A 20,151-nucleotide genomic window follows, 5' to 3' on the forward strand; every position below is an offset into this window, starting at 1 on the left:
ATGCTTGATGTCAGCCAAAGTCTGTGGGTTGCAGGGCATTCTGGGTAAGAAAACGTGGTGAGATCAACCCAAGTCATACCACCCATGACTTCCCTAGGTATCTAGTTTCCAGAAATGTTTGAATTTAGATTTGCATGCGCGCCAGCCAAGCCCAGGCCCAAATTATGCAGCTACCTACATCACCAAAAGGGTACATTTTCATGTCCAAAATTTGACATCTCCACAGTGTGTTTTTGGGCCATTCATATCACGGCAATGAGCCTACCCACAGCATACCCTTTTTTGGGAGAGGTGTCGGAACAAAGAAGAGTAAAACATTTATTATTACCAATTGTATTTCTCTACCTTTTCAGGGTCCAAATGTAAGCCAATGTGCAATTAAAACTCGTTTTGCAAAATGCCTTCTGAATCATTACAATAGTGAGGGTAAACCTTTTTCAGAGGTGAACAAATAGTCACATTTCTTAAACTCAGTTTTGTATACATTTAAAAAATACACAGATTTCCTTCATACCCATTTTTCGTTAATACCTCTAGCAGAGCTTAACCTGTTTCATATTGGGCCTAATTTAGATCTCAGGGACGAGTTACTCCATCACAACAGTGACAGATTTCCCATTACCGAAATATAAACCCCATTATATCCGATGGGATTTGTATTTCGGCGGACGGGATGTCCGTTACCATTGTGACAGAGTAACTCGTCTGCTGAGATCTAAATCCAGCCCATTGTCTTTACCAGCTTCGCTTTCTCTTCAGTGATCCTCAGACCAACACCACAGCAGTGACCCCTTTTAATACTGCCCTTGGTGACAAGCAGTGCATCACCCCAAGCTGGAGCCTTCCAGTGTCAGGTCCCCCGTGCCTCCGGTATGCCCCCTGCTGGTCAGAAAACAGACTATGGCTTTTTCAATGATGACTAGTGCTGGTCACACGGTTTTACCCCGACCTCCCAGCTCGAGCTGCTTCCCCATCGCCCTACCTTCCCTTCTGCGCGCACACAGACGCTATAAGTTAAGATGGTGGCCACTGAATGACACATGCCCTGCATCCTCTGCCCAACCGACAAGGTGCTGTGCACAGTGCGGCAACATCGCCTCACCACAGTGCTCCCTGTAGATTTGAATGAACAGAGTAAAAAAAAAAATACACAGGTTTAGTTTTCAGAATTTTTTTATTCCAATCAAGTCTCATTGTGAGGGTGCTGTTTGCTTATAGCTGATAAGGAAGAACATTAGTGGTACCCAGAAACCACAAGCATAAGACAAGTACATGACGGCTGTAATCACCAGGTAGCATGTGAGCAGGTACTCCCTATTTGTGGATGCTCCATTCATTGGAGTGCCAGGAAGGGTACTCGGCGGATTGCTAGGCTGTTGTGGCTGCTGAGCTGCTGCTGTCATCTAACCCCCAGGCTCCATGTCTGTGAAAATAAACAGACTTTAATGAGACGAGTAAGGGTTGTCATTATTTCAAATGATGCCGAAAACATTATTAATATATGACATTTGCAAAGTAATACTGCTTCTCAGCAAAAACAGAAAGAAACTCAAAGGCGAATATCCTCCAGAAGTGCAAACCAGTGACAATACAGCTGGATCTGATGGGATAGTAATCAAAGACCATGCGTGTCGCTGGCACACGGTGGCTGCGCAGACAGGAAGAGTGGTCCGCTGCAGTCTAATATTGAAAATATGTCTCCCATTCCTGTGTCAGAACTGCAGGAGAGCTCACAGCACACCCTGCAGAGCTCAGGATTTACCTGCAGTTTTTAAAATGCGCCTGAGGCTGCTTGAGCCTTGAGGACTGCACAGGATGTTCACATGTGAAGGTGCTTCAGAGGATCACAGGGATCCCTGGTCATGCACCTCAGTGGAGCACTCAGTGATGCACTTACGGAGAGTACCTGATGTCGTGCCCCGTGTGATCACAAGGTGCTGTGCACCAGGTGTGCACTGGGGCATGCATTAGGCAGAGGTAAACTGGAAGGGGTGACCACAGGTACAGATACCTGGAGGCAAGCAGGAGCATATGTTGACATATTCATTACTGTGTTGATCACTCAAATAATAGAATAATTAGATAAGCTTGTCCAGGTGCGTGTTGCTATCAGCTTGGTCCCTGGTGCCTTTTCCTGATTACAACTGACACACACAGAATCCTGAGCCATCACCTGACATCACACATACAGGGCAAAGCACACCATCGAGATAAGAAAGGGACCAAGTAAGAGTCACAAACTACAACTGGAAGCTGGGCGGAGTCTATTTCAGGGTAGCAGGAAGGTGCATTATGGGAGAGCATGGTAGTATATATTTGCCTTCTGTATTCCTTGTTGTGTGCAGCCCATGCTTCCCTGGTCCACTGCCAGGTATGGGTTAGTTCTGTACAATCATTCTCCTGAGATCGCCACTGCTGTCGCAGAGCCGGGCCTGAGCCTTCTGCTGTACATTAATTGTAGCCTGTGCCCTCGTTGCCCATGTTCCTCTCCGAACGATCGTGTTATTGTTTTCCTCCGATGCTGCTGCAGTGCGGTGTTCTGAAGACCTCTACATGGACGTCAATTCACCAAAATGCCAGGGGCAGCGAAGTGACATCAAGACCCTTTGGCCCATATTTATACTTTTTGATGCTAAACTGCGCTAACGCAGTTTAGCGTCAAAAAATTTAGCGCCGTCTAACGCCATTCTGAAGCGCCATGCGGGCGCCGTATTTATGGAATGGCGTTAGCCGGCGCTAGCAGACCGGCGCTGCCTGGTGTGCGTGGACAAAAACCACGTAGACCAGGCAGCGCCGGCGTAGGGGGAAAATGGCGTTAGGGCGTCTTAAAATGGGGCAAGTCAGGTTGAGGCAAAAAAAGCGCCTCAACCCGATTTGCGCCATTATTTTCGACGCCCAGACGCCATTTAAATGACTCCTGTCTTAGTAAAGACAGGAGTCATGCCCCCTTGCCCAATGGCCATGCCCAGGGGACTTCTGTCCCCTGGGCATGGTCATTGGGCATAGTGGCATGTAGGGGGGCACAAATAAGGCCCCCCTATGCCACCCAAAAAAAATTAAAAAATATAAAAAATTATACTTACCTGAACTTACCTGAATGTCCCTGGGGTGGGTCCCTGTGGTTCTAAAAATTCTGGACCCATGTAATTTACTTTGCCACAGCAGTACGATTTTAGTATCAAAAGACCGATAATGACTAGTACACTAAGCATGAGCATTTTCGCTCAATTCCAGCAGCGTTTTCACCTCGAAATCGCCATTTTCGTCCTGCACTCGTGGCTCCCATTTTATACACAGCAGCCATTTTTAAAAGTTGCCCTCACATAGGCTTATAATACAGTCAGATTTGATTCCAAGGACACGTACACCTTGATTGACTTTTCTCTGACCTGGGCAAGCTGGAACCATTGCCTCAGGCCAAACCTGTTTGGTCAGTCCCTCTCCCAGTGGCCGAATCAGATAGCATCAAGGCACACCAGGCCATAAAACCCTTATTATCGCTCACACACCCTGCCTAACTTGCTCACACCTGCACCTGCTCTTTTCTTCTTCTTACTTTACGAGGGGGAGGTGCCCGTTTTTATTAGGGGTCCACACTTATCTGATGTGAAATTCTAGGCCTTGCCGGGTAATTTATTATGGGCTGGATGACATGAAATATGAGGTTTCATCAAGACACTGGTTTTTCCTTTGTAGTGAAAACATGTGAATGACCAACCAAAATGTCAAGAATGTTTGCCTGAAGCTTAAAAAACTGTATATAAGGAAACCTGACTTTGCATTGAAACACAGTCTCCTGAGAACATACAAATCGTGCTGTTGTACTTCTAGGACACTTGTCAATTGGTTGCAGCCAATAAATTCGATCTTTGACTTCACCTAGAAGACTCTGAGTTTCTGTAGTCTGAATCAGGAAAGTACCCGAGGTCTTTGGGTGTACCCTGGCACCGCTGGGTTACCGGATCAGTACCGGTTCTGAAAAACCCAGTACCTCAGTTGGCACCCAAACGTGGGGCGATACCAGCGGTACCGGTCCAAGCCTGAGGTCCGTGGGGAGCTTCGTGTGAAAATTCTGGAGGAAGGCCGCCACTTCATCGACCCCTGCATGTCGACGTGGTCCGAAAGTCTTTGTTGCGAGGTTCCCCGCTTCCCGACGGCTATGAAGGACTGCTGCCCTGGCTATCGCCCTGATTTGGACCCTTGATTTTTGGTAGAGCGAAACGATAAGACGAGTCTTCTGGTGACGTCATTGATATTTTCAGTTAAGTATAAGTGGAGCGTCTCCCAGTCCTTAGTTGGACACTTGGTTTGGTCCTTAGTTGGACACTTGGTTTGGTCCTTAGTTGGACATTTGGTTTGGTATCCCTTTGGGATCACTTTGATTTGGAACTTGCAAGTACCAAAGCCGAAGGACTCGTGTATTCACGAGACTATCGTAAAAGATAATCCTTTGAAGTTTGAAGCTAGACTAGTGAGCGAAGATGCCTGGTCTTAGCAGACTTGGAAATTTGTTTTGTCTTGGTTGTAAAAGGGACTCCCGGTTGGAGGACTCATGTCCGGTTCCTCCGATTGGAACTCCAACCTATGAACTATATGTGAAGCACGGAGTGGGCCCCATCACGTTTAATAAAGTATTCTTGGAAATAATTGAGAAAAGTTTTCTTTTTTTTCTTGTAAATATGACTTACAACTAGGATCTGCAAACGGTTCTGTAAGTAAATTGCGACGGCGCTATTTATGAAAAATGGCTAAAGCGCGCTGTATTATGTGTACTGAGTGTTTTCTGTTTATATCTGAAATGAGCTCAATGTTTGTTTGTGGGTCTTCTTGATGTTTACAGTTTGTTAAGTAAAATGTTGGTTAGTTAATATTAAGTAGAAACTTAGAAAAAATCCAGAAATGAACCATGTGATGTGCTAACATAGCTATATGTTGCTCTTTAATTTATAGAATGAGCAATTGTGCACATATACAAAACTGCCGTTAAATGCTTAATAAATTAGAAAACACATTCAATAGATATAAATAGGCCCCCCCCCCAAAAAAAAACACGAAATTATCTATTTTCAATTCAGCCAGCACTTTCCCAGTTAAACATGGGTGGAATTTTGCATAACCTTCCTTTTAAATGAAAGTGGCGCAAAAATGTGACGCATTTCAAGTTAGGCTTATGCGCTTAGGCTTGTGAGTTAATGTATCCCAAATAATAGGCAAGGGATGCAGCTTGCTTTTATATGTGGAATTATCACAAAAAAAATAATAATTGGGTTTTTATTTTTTTTAAAAGAAAATTATTAATTATGGAAAAATTATTTAAAAAAATAAGTGCCTTTCAAAATCGTTTTTTAATATTTATAAAGCTTAATACCTATACTATGACCTCCTAATATAAAAATTTAATTCAAGTTATGTTGCACCACTAAAATGACATTTGTATGTGCAATTTTCCCTTGGCGCAGGAGCAAACAAGCTCATTTCTATAAAGTATAAGTTAATATTTTCAATGGCTGACTCATGGATTGTGTAATAGACATTCTGGTAATGCATATTATGCAAGAAAATTGTAGGATATTGATTTTTTAATGCCTAAAATATCAAAGTCGATTTTGGGCAAAAGCACTGTTTAAACTGCATTTTCTTTCATTCAGAGTACTTTTTAAAGTGTCTCAGGCTTCAGTAAATGCATACATTTAGGTTTGATATATATTTGCAGGTTGTGCCTTCTTATGATTCAATGAGTCAATGTGCCAGTACAAAGGCTTGTTTTAATATCAAGGTTGAAGGTTCTAACTTCAGCTGGGCCTACTGAGACGTTCATTCATTCGAGGTTGATGAAATATGTACCATTTCATGGGATTGCAACAAGCATTTATTCTAACAACTGGTATGTGTGTTATTAAGGTGTGTGAATTATTCACAGTAAATGTAGTTTAATAATCTGGAAATAGAGATGATTTTTTTTTACAGTGGAAATTGTAGGTGCCAAATTAATATGGAGTGTCAGTGTAACAATTTTTACTTTTAGAAAGGTAAAACTAAGGTGGCTTGATGTTGCGAAGTAACTGACAAGAGGGTAACAGTTAAGTAATGGAAATTTATTTTCATGTATTTGGTCCTATCATGAATTGTTCTTGCTGGTCCTGTATGTTAGACGGGAAACAGTAAAGTTATATTTGACAGCAGATTTCCATTGCCTGGTGATCTACTGTCAAAAGGAGGGTAAGGATTTTAAACCTGACAAATTAAACAGGCCCAAATATTGGGTTTTGGGCTGCAGGTTTACAGTGCATAAAGTACATGACATGGTATTGTGTGCCACCGCTTATTCACACATGCTATTGTTTTGTCTATGCTTTTTGTGCTTGATACACAGCAAGTATATCTGATGGCTTGACCTTTTGTGCGTTTTTATTATTTTTTATTTGTTTTTTGCATGTTTGTTGCTGCTTTTGATACTATTACAAGCTCCCCTGTGTTGTGAGGGGATGGTCATGACGATGCCCATCGCTACGCAACAGTTGGTTGAACTTGTTCTGGTTACTAAATTCCACAGATAATGATATTTCATGCTGTGAACATAAAAGACAACACTTCACCAGTGAATGTCTATTTGGCTATAATGGTATTGAAGGAAAATAAAAAGAGATATACAGGATCAAAGTGTGTCGCCTGCAGTTAGTCACGTTACTGCCCCTTCCCTTAAAGGAACAGGCAGCCCTACATTTATGTATCCTTGATTGGACCTAAGGATGAAATTATAGATCTGTGACTCAAGGTGGCCTAATTTCTATATTACATTAGTTAACGATGTTGTGTTTCCTAAGTAGCATATGGCTTTCGTTCCTTAAAAGAAAACCAGGTTTTCATTTTTTCCTGAAGAAGGAACTGAAACATTAGCTAGGAGTACCGTATATGTTGTAGTCGCCAACGGTAGAGTTAAAATTTGTGTAACTTTGGCCTTTGTGTATCACCCGTACTCTCGGTGTTGTGTCACATGCCTGACTATCACCCAAATAATTTTTTTTTGTTCTTCCTATAGATTTTTTTCTTTTGTTACTTCCCCTGACCAATGTCGCATCATGCTTAGTTATTGAGATTTTAGCTATGTCCTAGTCCCATTTCTCTTTTTCGAATTCCTTTCACCAGTCAGCCCTTTTATTATTATTGATGTATTGTTCAGGTTCACATTTCCAGACTGCAGTGATATACCAGGGACCCCCATGTTATGTATAATTCCCTTTGGTATGACCAGACTGGTTTTCAAGAATTTGCCTTAGGCCTGCTTCAATGTTTTCCAGCCTGACTGTCAGGGTAGCGATAGACTGGTTAACTGACTCAATATTATAGTAAGACAAGTTTTCCATCTCAATAGGAGATATCTTATGTTTACCTTTTTGAACATGACGAATTTTCAATGTCTATTTTAATTTGGTTTTCGGTTCCCTTCTGTTCCTGCTACTTTAATTTTTGGTGGGATCAGATGTGTCCTAATCATGCAAATATCAGGACCCTCTAGTTCTTGTCTTTTTGTTTGCACATTTGACTATTAGCCTGTGTATTGCATAGTGCACCTGATGCACAGTTTTTAAAGGAAGGTTTCTACATGTCCCTGATAATCGGTATCATGTGATTTCTCTATTGAGATGTTCTAAGGTAAGGAGGAACACCTAGACTTAATCATTGAGGCAAATATGTGTTTACCCCATTAGACAAAGCCACTGTGTGAGGAAATCCATTCAGATAGAATTCTCATGTAGCTATAGATGGCAGAGAATAATGGAGAGAACTGAATTAAAGATGCTACAGACCCTGTTTTGCCCTTCTGCCTTTGTCTTTGTATTTTATGCCCATGGTGTATGGCTACTCCTTTGAAGATTGCAGACCACCTGCTTGCAGTCCCCTTGTTAAAAACCATGAACTGTTTTTTTTTTAACTAAATTGAAGGAAACTAACAACTGTGGCACATTTCCTACGTCACTAGATTCCGCGGGTATCAAGTCATAATAACCTGCAGGACATTGACTTAAGCCTAATTCCCATCAGTGACAGCTACAGATGAAAGATGGACGTCTTGGCCCTACAGTCTCAGCACCCAGGAAGTAGCAAAGCTGGACAGCGATCGCCAGCGCATGGTATCGTACTTGCTCCATCAGACGGCGTTGGACATCACAAAACCAAAGTTTCAGTGTAAAAGAGCTAAAGAGAAGGATTCCTGTTGTTGATGGCAGAGCTGTTTTGAGGTTTCATGTCTCTACCTGTCATGTGCTGGTAACCTCTGACAGTGTGCAATCCCTTGAGCCCCTTGGCCTGAGTTTTGGCCACACACCCCCTTTTCTTTGCTCCAACGGAAGAAGGGCAGTGCACCGGAGATTTCAAGTTTGGAAAAAGGCACTATATTTTGGTGCCCATGAAAGAGCAGCTTGAGCGTCCTCTGACACTAAATAATGAGTGTTGGAGTCTGAAAGTGCTGCTGAGCTTGAGCTATTTCCCAATTAATGGTGCTTGGGTCTGCACGAGATGATTTGTGCCCTTGATCAATGAAGAGCACATTGTTTGTAGTATCTGCCACAGAGGAGAGACACTGGTGCATTGCTTTAAGACATTGAGACTTTCGAGTGAGCTGTGGGTGTTTGCCAGGAGGGCACTCCAACTAAGCAGTACTTTTCTCACGAAGAGGCCTGAATTGAGAGGCCCATGCGAAAGAAAACAACAAAAGAGAATTTGATGGACAATAGAAGCCTGCCAGAGAGGCTTTTTGAACGGACTCTGGGCATAGTTGGTTTCACAAGAGGTTTCCGTGTGATTGTATAGACTAGGTGTTAGGAGACTGATTTTTTTGCTGGCATTGTTTTAAAGTACTATTCTGTTTAGTAAAAGCAGAATAAAGTCCATTTTCTGTGCAAAGAGTACCCCCTTTTCACCTTAGAGCATTGATGAGAGTCACCACTGTTCCACCTGAACATACAAAAATTACTGAAATGCAGAGGAGCCCTAAAAATGTTACTAGATAATTTTAGGATTTGCTTTTTGGTTAGGGTTGTGAAAAATTATTATTTCATAGTGGTCACTACTTTCTCCCGTTGTCTATATGTTCTTAATAACGTGTTTTCTAGTGTCTTTTAAACATGACGTTGTCATTTATGGGTAGGATTGTTTTTCTCTACTCAATTGACTTCTGAACCCACTTCCCAAACTATGTCTTTTCCTACTATTGTTTCTTTGCACTCTTTTCACCCTTTTCCTGAACATGAGCAGGTTAGAAGATCAGAATTCGTAAGCAATTCTTTTGTACAGCTTCTGCATCAACACTAGTTAGTAGTGAACATCACTAATTGTTTGGTGTGTGATCTTATGCCACCTACTGCAGATAGAGGTATTCCTTATTTTGTCCTGCCATATGTGGCCTTTTTGTGCTACTTCATGTTCGAGGAGACCTGTCCAGAGAGAGTTACCAAGTACTAGAATTTTGCTCCAGCAACATCTCCATGGCCTTATAAACATAGACCTGGACTCAGATTAGCATGAGAATAGGTTTATTGCCTATGTAAGGGCAAAAGGAGGGTTTGTGGTTCTAAAAATTCTGGACCCATGTAATTTACTTTGCCACAGCAGTACGATTTTAGTATCAAAAGACCGATAATGACTAGTACACTAAGCATGAGCATTTTCGCTCAATTCCAGCAGCGTTTTCACCTCGAAATCGCCATTTTCGTCCTGCACTCGTGGCTCCCATTTTATACACAGCAGCCATTTTTAAAAGTTGCCCTCACATAGGCTTATAATACAGTCAGATTTGATTCCAAGGACACGTACACCTTGATTGACTTTTCTCTGACCTGGGCAAGCTGGAACCATTGCCTCAGGCCAAACCTGTTTGGTCAGTCCCTCTCCCAGTGGCCGAATCAGATAGCATCAAGGCACACCAGGCCATAAAACCCTTATTATCGCTCACACACCCTGCCTAACTTGCTCACACCTGCACCTGCTCTTTTCTTCTTCTTACTTTACGAGGGGGAGGTGCCCGTTTTTATTAGGGGTCCACACTTATCTGATGTGAAATTCTAGGCCTTGCCGGGTAATTTATTATGGGCTGGATGACATGAAATATGAGGTTTCATCATGACACTGGTTTTTCCTTTGTAGTGAAAACATGTGAATGACCAACCAAAATGTCAAGAATGTTTGCCTGAAGCTTAAAAAACTGTATATAAGGAAACCTGACTTTGCATTGAAACACAGTCTCCTGAGAACATACAAATCGTGCTGTTGTACTTCTAGGACACTTGTCAATTGGTTGCAGCCAATAAATTCGATCTTTGACTTCACCTAGAAGACTCTGAGTTTCTGTAGTCTGAATCAGGAAAGTACCCGAGGTCTTTGGGTGTACCCTGGCACCGCTGGGTTACCGGATCAGTACCGGTTCTGAAAAACCCAGTACCTCATCCCTCCATCCTTGGGTGTCCTCCTGGGGTGGGCAGGGGTGGCAGGGGGGGTCCCTGGGGGCAGGGGAGGGCACCTGTGGGCTCATTTTGAGCCCACAGGCCCCTTAACGCCTACCCTGACCCAGGCGTTAAATAGTGGCGCAAATGCAGGGTTTTTTGACCCGCCACCTCAGGGCGTGATTTTTGCCCGGGAGTATAAATACGACGCATTTGCGTCGCCGTCATTTTTTTAGACGGGAACGCCTTCCTTGCATCTCATTAACGCAAGGAAGGCGTTCACGCAAAAAAATGACGCTATTTGCCCATACTTTGGCGCTAGACGCGTCTAACGCCAAAGTATAAATATGGCGTTAGTTTTGCGCCGAATTTGCGTCGAAAAAACGACGCTAATTCCGCGCAAACGGAGTATAAATACGGGCCTTTGAACTTCAATTTCACGCACATGCTTACACATACACACACATTCACTCTTAAACACACACTCTCATGTAAACACACACTAACCTGCAAGCGCACAGTGTACATTTAAAAGCATTTTTTTTACTTACCTCAGCTGTCAGGGAAGGTCATATTCCAGCTAATAGTACGTCATTTTGTATTTCATTAATAGTGAATAATGAAATATTATTCACTATTAGTAAAATAAAAAAATAAGAGCAACCAGCGTGGAGCCCCGGCGACTGCCGTAAGGACTAAGGGCAAGCTGCCTATGTATCCTGGCACTGATTTTGCCACTTCTGAGGCCTGGGTCGCAAAAACAGTGCCAGGGGTTGCAAGGGGCAAGCCAGAGGTCGCAGGTTGGACCCCTGGCAACCCCTAAATGACGTCGATGGGCCTCTACTGTCCAGGATGTGCTAGAGGGAACCTGATGCCACTCTGGGGTACTGCAGCTGGATATTTGTGATGTTGGCCATATGTATTGTTCCTGTGTCTGGGAAATCTTCACCCACCCTTGGTTTGTTTCCGGGTCACAAAGGCTGCACAAAGTGTGCCTGCCCTTTATGAGCAGGTGTTAAAAAGCTGTTCCTGCTTCTTTACTTTCTCATGGTATTTGTTTGTGTATGCAGTTCCTGGACCTAAAGAGAGAGTGCTTGATGGCTTTTGTATGCCATGTATGATTTCTTCCAGTGCTGGTTAATCGTTTTTGGGTTTTTTGTGTGGGGTGGGGAGGGGCATTGTCCATTGTTCCAAATTTGGTAGTTGATCCTCCTACGCGATCACTGTGCTAGCGTTGTCTCTTGTTCGATGCCGGATTGCTGCACGGGCTTCCACTGGGTCCGTCACTGGTAACTCTGTTTTGGGCGTGCTGCCTGTGGGCTCATTGTTTGGTATCTGCTCCCATGATATGGTTTTCTGTTTCGGGCCACAGCGTTGCCTGCTTTCTCTTGTAGGATTGTCGTTAATGCTGCATCTGGTTGTTTTGAATGTGTGCCTTTTGATGATTCTCATGCTATGGAGCTCGTTGTCCAGAGCCTGTCTTTAGGCCATCTGTGTAGGGGCAGTTTGTGCCCCCCCCCATACAGTGGAAGAGTGCGCTTGTTGTAATTAAGGTTGCCAGCAAAACATGGGGGCAATACGGGCCACGCCTCCATCCTAGGTCCACCTATTACATGTAATGTTGGTAAAGTCTGACTTTGTCTATGTCGTAATTGTATGAGATTCCCAGACTTGTTCTGATAAACATGATAACCTATCTTTATTTGTATGATTATTAAAACCATTACAAAATTCTCTGATTCTGCATACTAAAAACATCGGGAAAATGCTAGTGTAAAAAGTCATGCATGTTAAAACATACATATTTAAAATATGAATATCAGAGCGTGCTAGTGGGAGCGTACAGTATCCTGACATACACCGCTCTAAAAAAGTAGGTAGGCGGCCCCCAAGGTGCATGCAGTGATCAAATGTGAAGTTCTGCTCTGACTAAGTCCTCACAAGTCACATGGTATCTAAATGTAATTAAATACGGGCACGAATGTAGCCCGGGGGCCTCGAGGATTCACTAGAGGAACGTTACTTGAGACCCCGGAGAGGCATAAAGGGCCGTATTTATACTCTGGTTGCGCCGAATTTGCGTCGTTTTTTTCGACGCAAATTCGACGCTAAACTAACGCCAACTAACGCCATATTTATACTATGGCGTTAGACGCTTCGGGCGCCAAAGTGCCCGGAGTGTGCGTCATTTTTTAGCGTGAATCCCTTCCTTGCGTTAATGATATGCAAGGGAGGCGTTTCCGTCTTAAAAAATGACTCCCAGGCCTTTACGTGGAATTTATACTCCCGGGCAAAAATGACGCCCGGGAGTGGGCGTGGCCAAAAACGGCGCATTTGCGCCGCTTTTTAACGCCTGGGTCAGGGATGGCGTTAAGGGACAAGTGGGCTCAAAATGAGCCCAGAGTGCCCTCCCCTGCCCCCAGGGACCCCCCCTGCCACCCTTGCCCACCCCAGGAGGACACCCAAGGATGGAGGGACCCATCCCAGAGACATTAAGGTAAGTTCAGGTAAGTATTTTTTTATTTATTTTTTGTGGCATAGGGGGGCCTGATTTGTGCCCCCCTACATGCCACTATGCCCAATGACCATGCCCAGGGGACATAAGTCCCCTGGGCATGGCCATTGGGCAAGGGGGCATGACTCCTATCTTAACAATGATAGGAGTCATGTTGATGGGGGATGGGCGTCGAAAAAAAATGGCGCAAGTCGGGTTACTACGATTTTTTCGACGCAACCTGACTTGCCCCATTTTAAGACGCCCATACGCCATTTTCCCCCTACGCCGGCGCTGTCTGGTGTACGTGGTTTTTTTCCACGCACACCAGGCAGCGCCGGTCTGCTAGCGCCGGCTAACGCCATTCAATAAATACGGCGCCCGCATGGCGCTTCAGAATGGCGTTAGCTGGCGCTAATTTTTTTGACGCAAAACTGCGTTAGCGCAGTTTTGCGTCAAAAAGTATAAATACGGCCCAAAGTGTATAAAGTGCTATTATGACTGATTTCTTACAAATCATAGACTCAGTTCACAGGCCTCACTCAGTATCCTAGTCTATATGGGGCGTTCCGGCAAGCGCCTGATAGGTGCATTTGTCAGGGTGGGCAGAGCGTATTCAACGTTCTCTCAAAAGTCTGCATGAAATTCATGAATCTCCCAGCCAAAACGGAATGCTCAGCTGAGAGACAGGCAGTTGCAGGAGGTCTGCACGAGCAGGTGCCCAGTGCTAGAAACTCTGGTTTTCAAAGAGCCTGTCTTTCTGTCAGCAGGGCAAACGCAGGTGATGCGCACAAGTGTTTCCATGCAGGAAAGGCAAAGCCTGCAAAGGCTATTTAGGGGCATATTTATACTCCGTTTGCGCCGAAATTGCGTCGTTTTTTTCGACGCAAATTCGACGCAAAACTAGCGCCATATTTATACTTTGGCGTTAGACGCGTCTAGCGCCAAAGTTCATGGAGTTGGCGTCATTTTTTGGCGTGAACACCTTCCTTGCGTTAATGATATGCAAGGGAGGCGTTCCCGTCTAAAAAAATGACTCCCAGGCATGTGCGTGGTATTTATACTCCTGGGCAAAAATCACGCCCGGGAGTGGGCGGGGCAAAAAACCCAGCATTTGCGCCTGAATTTAACGCCTGGGTCAGGGCAGGCGTTAAGGGACCTGTGGGCTCAGAATGAGCACAGAGGTGCCCTCCCCTGCCCCCAGGGCCACCCCCTGCCACCCTTGCCCACCCCAGGAGGACACCCAAGGATGGAGGGACCCACCCCAGGGACATTAAGGTAAGTTCAGGTAAGTATTTTTTTTATTTTTTTTTGTGGCATAGGGGGGCCTGATTTGTGCCCCCCTAAATGCCACTATGCCCAATGACCATGCCCAGGGGACAGAAGTCCCCTGGGCATGGCAATTGGGCAAGGGGGCATGACTCCTGTCTTTGCTAAGACAGGAGTCATGTTAATGGGGAATGGGCGTCGTAAAAAAATGGCGCAAATCAGGTTAAGGCGATTTTTTTGACTCAACCTGACTTGCCCCATTTTGAGACGCCCATACGCCATTTTCCCCTACGCCGGCGCTGCCTGGTGTACGTGGTTTTTTCCACGCACACCAGGCAGCGCCGGTCGGCTAACGCCGGCTAACGCCATTCTATAAATACGGCGCCCGCATGGCGCTTCAGAATGGCGTTAGACGGCGCTAATTTTTTTGACGCTAAACTGCGTTAGCGCAGTTTAGCGTCAAAAAGTATAAATATGGCCCTTAGTCTTCCTCTTTTTTTTTTTTTTGCAGGTAGACAGTCCAAGCTCGAGCCCCCGCGCCCCCCCAGCCTGTATCAATTGAGCTGTTTGGCATGAATGTTAGTGGTCAGATGTGACTCCAGTTTGATGTAGCGTCCGAGAACCGACCAGGGCTGTATTACACAACGCAGCGCATTCTCCTTGTTTACACTGGGTGCGCCTGGCCCAAACAATGAGAAAGCGATGCATTAGTTTGAATGTGCTGCCCCAGGGCAGCTGCAAACCCATGTTGCCCTGGGAGCACCACATTCAAGTGAAGAACAGAGCAGCTTCGAAGCAGCTGTTCTGTGTTTCACTGTGCAGCCAGCAACCTGCCTGCACTTTTAAGAAAGGTGAGAGACACCCTTACAGGCGGGTGCAGTGAGTGACTGCACCCGCCTACAAGGGAATGCCTGGGGTCCATAGGTCAGTGCGTCTCCTGATGGCTTCTTTGCCTCTGTACCTGCATCTTTAATACAACGCAGGTGCAAAGGAAAAGGGATTCCCTCATTTGCATTTGGGCCATGCCCCCATGCAAATGAGGGAACACCCTCTGGAGATAGCGCTTGCACTTTCTGTATCACAGAAAGGGCCACACCGGTGTCTGCAGCCCCTTCTGTACATACCAAAGTGCCCCTGGGGCGTGCAAGGGGGGGGCAAGTGCCCGATGCACCCCAGGACACTTTGTATAATATGGCCCCAGGCATACAAGCGTAAAGCCATTTTTTGTTTTGCAGCTAGCTAAGATATCTGGTGCACCATTTTGTTGACTAACCTTTTGAATTCTATCCAAAGCTGGCTCTCTAAAGTGTCGTCAGTACCTGCTAAGCGGAGTTCAAAATGTTTTCCAGGAAGGCAGCTTGTCTTTCTAGTACTTGACTACACAGGCCGAATTCAAGCCGGGATTGCGCAGGAGAGGCATGTTTTGTTAGGTGGTAGACTTTTTTATAGGCGCTTTCTACTAACTCGTCCAGCAGGAGGGAGTCACCTCTGTAAATGACCTCTGAACCATAAGCTAGGATGCACACTAGCTTGGTATGGATCACCTTCATTAGAAGTTGAAGGGATGGACGGTGGAGCTTATCAGATAGCTTGAGGAATGCATGTAACAGCGTGGCTGAATTAGACTTGATGGCCTCTTTGAGTGATTGAAATGATCCACAGTTGTCTATGATGACACCCGGATACTTGTATTCCGTAGTGGTGCTGATGGCCCAACTATTTAGAAACCACCAGTCTGGTTTGTTTTTCTTTCTTCCTGTGATCATAATCCTTGTTGTCGCAAGGTTGATAGAGAGCCAATTTTGAATCTTGTAGGAAAGGAATGAGTCCAAAAACTACTGTAGCCCCATTCTGGTCCTAGAGAGTAGAAGGACGTCACCTGCTTAATGAAGACAGCAGACTGGTTTGTCTCCCACCTTTGGGGGCGTCCATATTCACTTCCCCAAGGGCATTGGAGAGATCAGCGAGGAAAATGTTAAAAAGAAGTTCTGATGTTCGCATTCTGGGACTTGTAATATATTTCCCAATATAAATTCAACACCATGTTCAAGCAACTTGATATTTTGCTCAGGGAACTCATATGGAATGGGAACAGACACAGAGTTGCACTTCACACACTGCATAGACCAGTGGTGCAGGTGGCCTTAGAGTACCTGATTTTGAGTTGTACTATTTGGCTGCCCAACTACAATGAGTGGCGAGGTGGTTGGGCGATGATAATGAAAGGGTTCTAAACCATCTGGGATTGGCACCCCGCCATCACACTCTCCTTGCTAAACTATTGTGCCCTGGAAGCCTGTTACACAAACAAGGAGTACTTCTATAGGTGGCTTTATAGGGGTGGCGCAGGGGTGTGGTGAGAACTTGAAGAGCTCTGGTGTATGCACAAACGCTGCCATTAGTGGGTCTGCCACATGGGACACCAGTTAGTTACTTTACCAAGACTCAATTAAGGGCATGGACGGCTGCAGGAGTTACGACAACCGGAGGCTGCTTTGAGAGGGGGATCCTTTTCCCTGTGGCAAACCTGGTCGACAAATTTCACCTACTAACTGGCCAATTCCTGTTGTACGAGGCACTGATGTGACCGTTTTGGGATCTATAGGCAATGGGGAGAGGAGAACCCCCGAAACATCCAGTACTGTGTGCCCTACTTTCATTTTGTTCTGCCAGACGGCAAGTGATTTCGATATACAAAGCACTGACTGACATGGTGCGATTGCCTCTGGACACACTCAGAACCCAATGGGAGAGGACACTAGGTCATGCATTACAAGACAGAGATTGGGACAAAGTACTCGCATAACCCCAGACAATATCTCGCAATGCTAGTTAAAAGCATATGTAATTCAATTACCATCATATGACCTACCTCACCAAACACAGGCTCCTGGTGATCTATGGGGGAAACGCTTGGCTCTGCCTGAAGTGTCAAACACTAGACCGTTATTTTAAATACATGATGTGGGATTGCCCCTTCATTCAAAACTTCTGGGCTGCAGTCCTACAACGTATTGGGGACAGGATCGACAGGGTGCCCCCATGGACCATGGAGGCATACCTGCTAGGGGACTTCCAGATAGCAATGGCCTGGAATTCCACATCCAGGATTCTAGTAGAGACATGAGAAAAAGACATCTCCACTTGGGTTGGGGCAAAAGGACGTATTGTGCGCTGGGGAGGCATGCGAGGCATCTGACGGCAACCAGTGGCTGAAGTATAGCTAGAAGTTTTAGGCAGCTGGGACACCCCTCCAGGGTTGGAGATGGAAGGGGAACCAGACATCACCAGCGCTGTGAGTGACGGAGATTGCCATAACCCGATAGAAACCTGAATTTGGCCCCAGACAGAACAGCACCGAGGGGCAACCAGCAAAGACTTTGAGCACACACAACCTCTCTACCTTCATGCATGTCATATTTATGGTGGGAGGAGTCGGACCATGCCAGTAATGACAACCTGCCCAAATGGCCCTTTAATGTTAATAATTATATTGAGACATATACTTGCAAGTCATGTGCCTTTTCTCCTGCCCACACTACCCTAACATGTAAGACCATCCCAGAGATGCTTGGTTAGTTTATAGTTCAAGTTTAAATAAAAAAAAAGGAAAATGCAAAAACCAAGAGCCATTACAGTCCTCTCCCAAGATCAATACTGGCCAAGGAGGATCAAAGGACTAGACACATCTGAGCCATATAGACCAATAGTGCAGTGGCCAATAGAAACCCTACGCATGAATTGACCTGTTTAAACAACCAGACCGAACCCTCATTATTGCGAAACGCTATCATTAACACATCATATAGTTGCTGTATGAGAGTTCACATATTTTTAAGGGGAGACACCTAATCAAGGCGTTGTCACGGTGAAAACTGTTATGGCTTAGTATCTATTTAATTTATGTTATATATGAAACGCAGTCAAGTAGAATTGCAACTGCGATCATGAATGCAAAATGACAATAAAGATATCTTTAAAAAAATGTAATAGCACAAATCACAGTATGGGAATGGATAAGCTACTCACGCCTGTCATTTTGAAAGAAAAATAATGACAATATCACCTTGTTCTAATGCATGTGAATTGTTTGGTTACTTGGACTGCTATTTGAGGGCAGACCATAGTTAAAACGACCCTCATTTACACACATAACGCAACTGGGCCCACAAGTATAGTCGCAACTCAAACAAGCATACAAATGCACCTGCACAGTCTCAATATGGCTGAGGGCATGTATGACTCTGCAGTCAGCCCTTGGCCTACGGATAGGAACATTTAGCATGATGGTATTTTTAGGTTTTTACCTGTAATGAATAAATGAAGGCCCATATTTATACTTTTTGACGCTAAACGCAGTTTAGCGTCAAAAAGTTTTTTGCCGTCTAACGCCATTCTGAAGCGCCATGCGGGCGCCGTATTTATGGAATGGCGTTAGACGGCGCAATCAGACCGGCGCTGCCTGGTTTGCGTGGGAAAAAACCACGTAGACCAGACAGCGCCGGCGTAGGGGGAAGATGGCGCATGGGCGTCTTAAAATGGGGCAAGTCAGGTTACGTCGAAAAAATCGTCTTAACCCGACTTGCGCCATTTATTTTCGACGCCCATCCCCCATCAACATGACTCCTATCATTGTAAAGATAGGAGTCATGCCCCCTTGCCCAATGGCCATGCCCAGGGGACTTCTGTCCCCTGGGCATGGTCATTGGGCATAGTGGCATGTAGGGGGGCACAAATCAGGCCCCCCTATGCCACAAAAATAAAATATAAAAAATAAAAAATAAAACTTACCTGAACTTACCTGAATGTCCCTGGGGTGGGTCCCTCCATCCTTGGGGGTCCTCCTGGGGTGGGCAAGGGTGGCAGGGGGGGGTCCCTGGGGGCATGGGAGGGCACCTGTGGGCTCATTTTGAGCCCACAGGCCCCTTAACGCCTGCCCTGAGCAGGCGTTAAAAAGTGGCGCAAATGCGCCGTTTTTTGCCACGCCAACTCCCGGGCGTCTCTTTTGCCCGGGAGTATAAATACCACGTAAAGGCCTGGGAGTCATTTTTTAGACGGGAACGCCTCCCTTGCATATCACTAACGCAAGGAAGGGGTTCACGCTAAAAAATGACGCACATTCCGGGAACTTTGGCGCTATTCGCCTCTAACGCCATAGTATAAATATGGCGTTAGTTGGCGTTAGTTTTGCGTCGAAATTGCGTCAAAAAAAACGACGCAATTTCGGCGCAAACGGAGTATAAATATGGCCCGAAATCTATTAGTCTCAGACTGCTGTGTTTTGGGGTTAAAAATCCAGAACAGGCTCATAGTGGATCACTTGAGCTGGAGCACTTGAAAGCTGACCATATAAATGGATGAATAATTAACAAATAGCGGGATATATTTAAGAGCTCCTAGTGCCATTCTAAACCCACCTTAGCATCATTTTTTGACACTAATGTGGCGTTAGAAGGCCAAAAACACACACCATATTTACAAAGTTGCGCAATGCATGTACTGCGCCACATTGTAACCCTGCTAGGCATAATGTTTGCAAAGGGGCTGTTCCCCTGTTGGGGGGGGGGGCGAAAAAATGACACATGGAAAATTAACAGATTTCCTTGAGTCATTTTCTATGGTACTTTTAATGCCTGCTCAGAACAGGCGTTAAAGGGGGCATGCCATTGAACACAATGGGCCCCTATGTACCCTGCAGGAGTAGGCCAAAATGTTGGCGCTACTCCTGCAGAATACATCAATAGCGTAAGTTAAATTATGCTATTGCCCCCTACCCTGCACCATGGTGCACAGTATTTTAAATACGGCGCTGACATGGTGGTTGTTGGGGTGCACTAAAGGGTGCAAGAAAAGTGGCGCTGCACCGTGTGCAGAACCACTTTTCGTAAATATGCCCCATTGTTATTAACCTACATAATAAGAAAATTCACAATTTTTTCAGCTTGCTGT

At 45.1% G+C, this 20,151-nt stretch overlaps 1 protein-coding gene across 1 annotated transcript in view; it reads right to left on the bottom strand.

The window, feature by feature from the left end:
* Positions 1–1,155: 1,155 nt before the first annotated feature.
* Positions 1,156–20,151, bottom strand: part of GC (GC vitamin D binding protein) — a 203,378-nt gene continuing 184,382 nt past the window's right edge. The window contains exon 13 of the mRNA XM_069236874.1: positions 1,156–1,423. The gene's annotated coding sequence lies outside the window, so the exon portion shown is untranslated. The remainder of the gene's footprint in view (positions 1,424–20,151) is intronic.

Source organism: Pleurodeles waltl, chromosome 1_2 (genome assembly GCF_031143425.1).
Source record: "Pleurodeles waltl isolate 20211129_DDA chromosome 1_2, aPleWal1.hap1.20221129, whole genome shotgun sequence".
NCBI lineage: Eukaryota > Metazoa > Chordata > Amphibia > Caudata > Salamandridae > Pleurodeles > Pleurodeles waltl.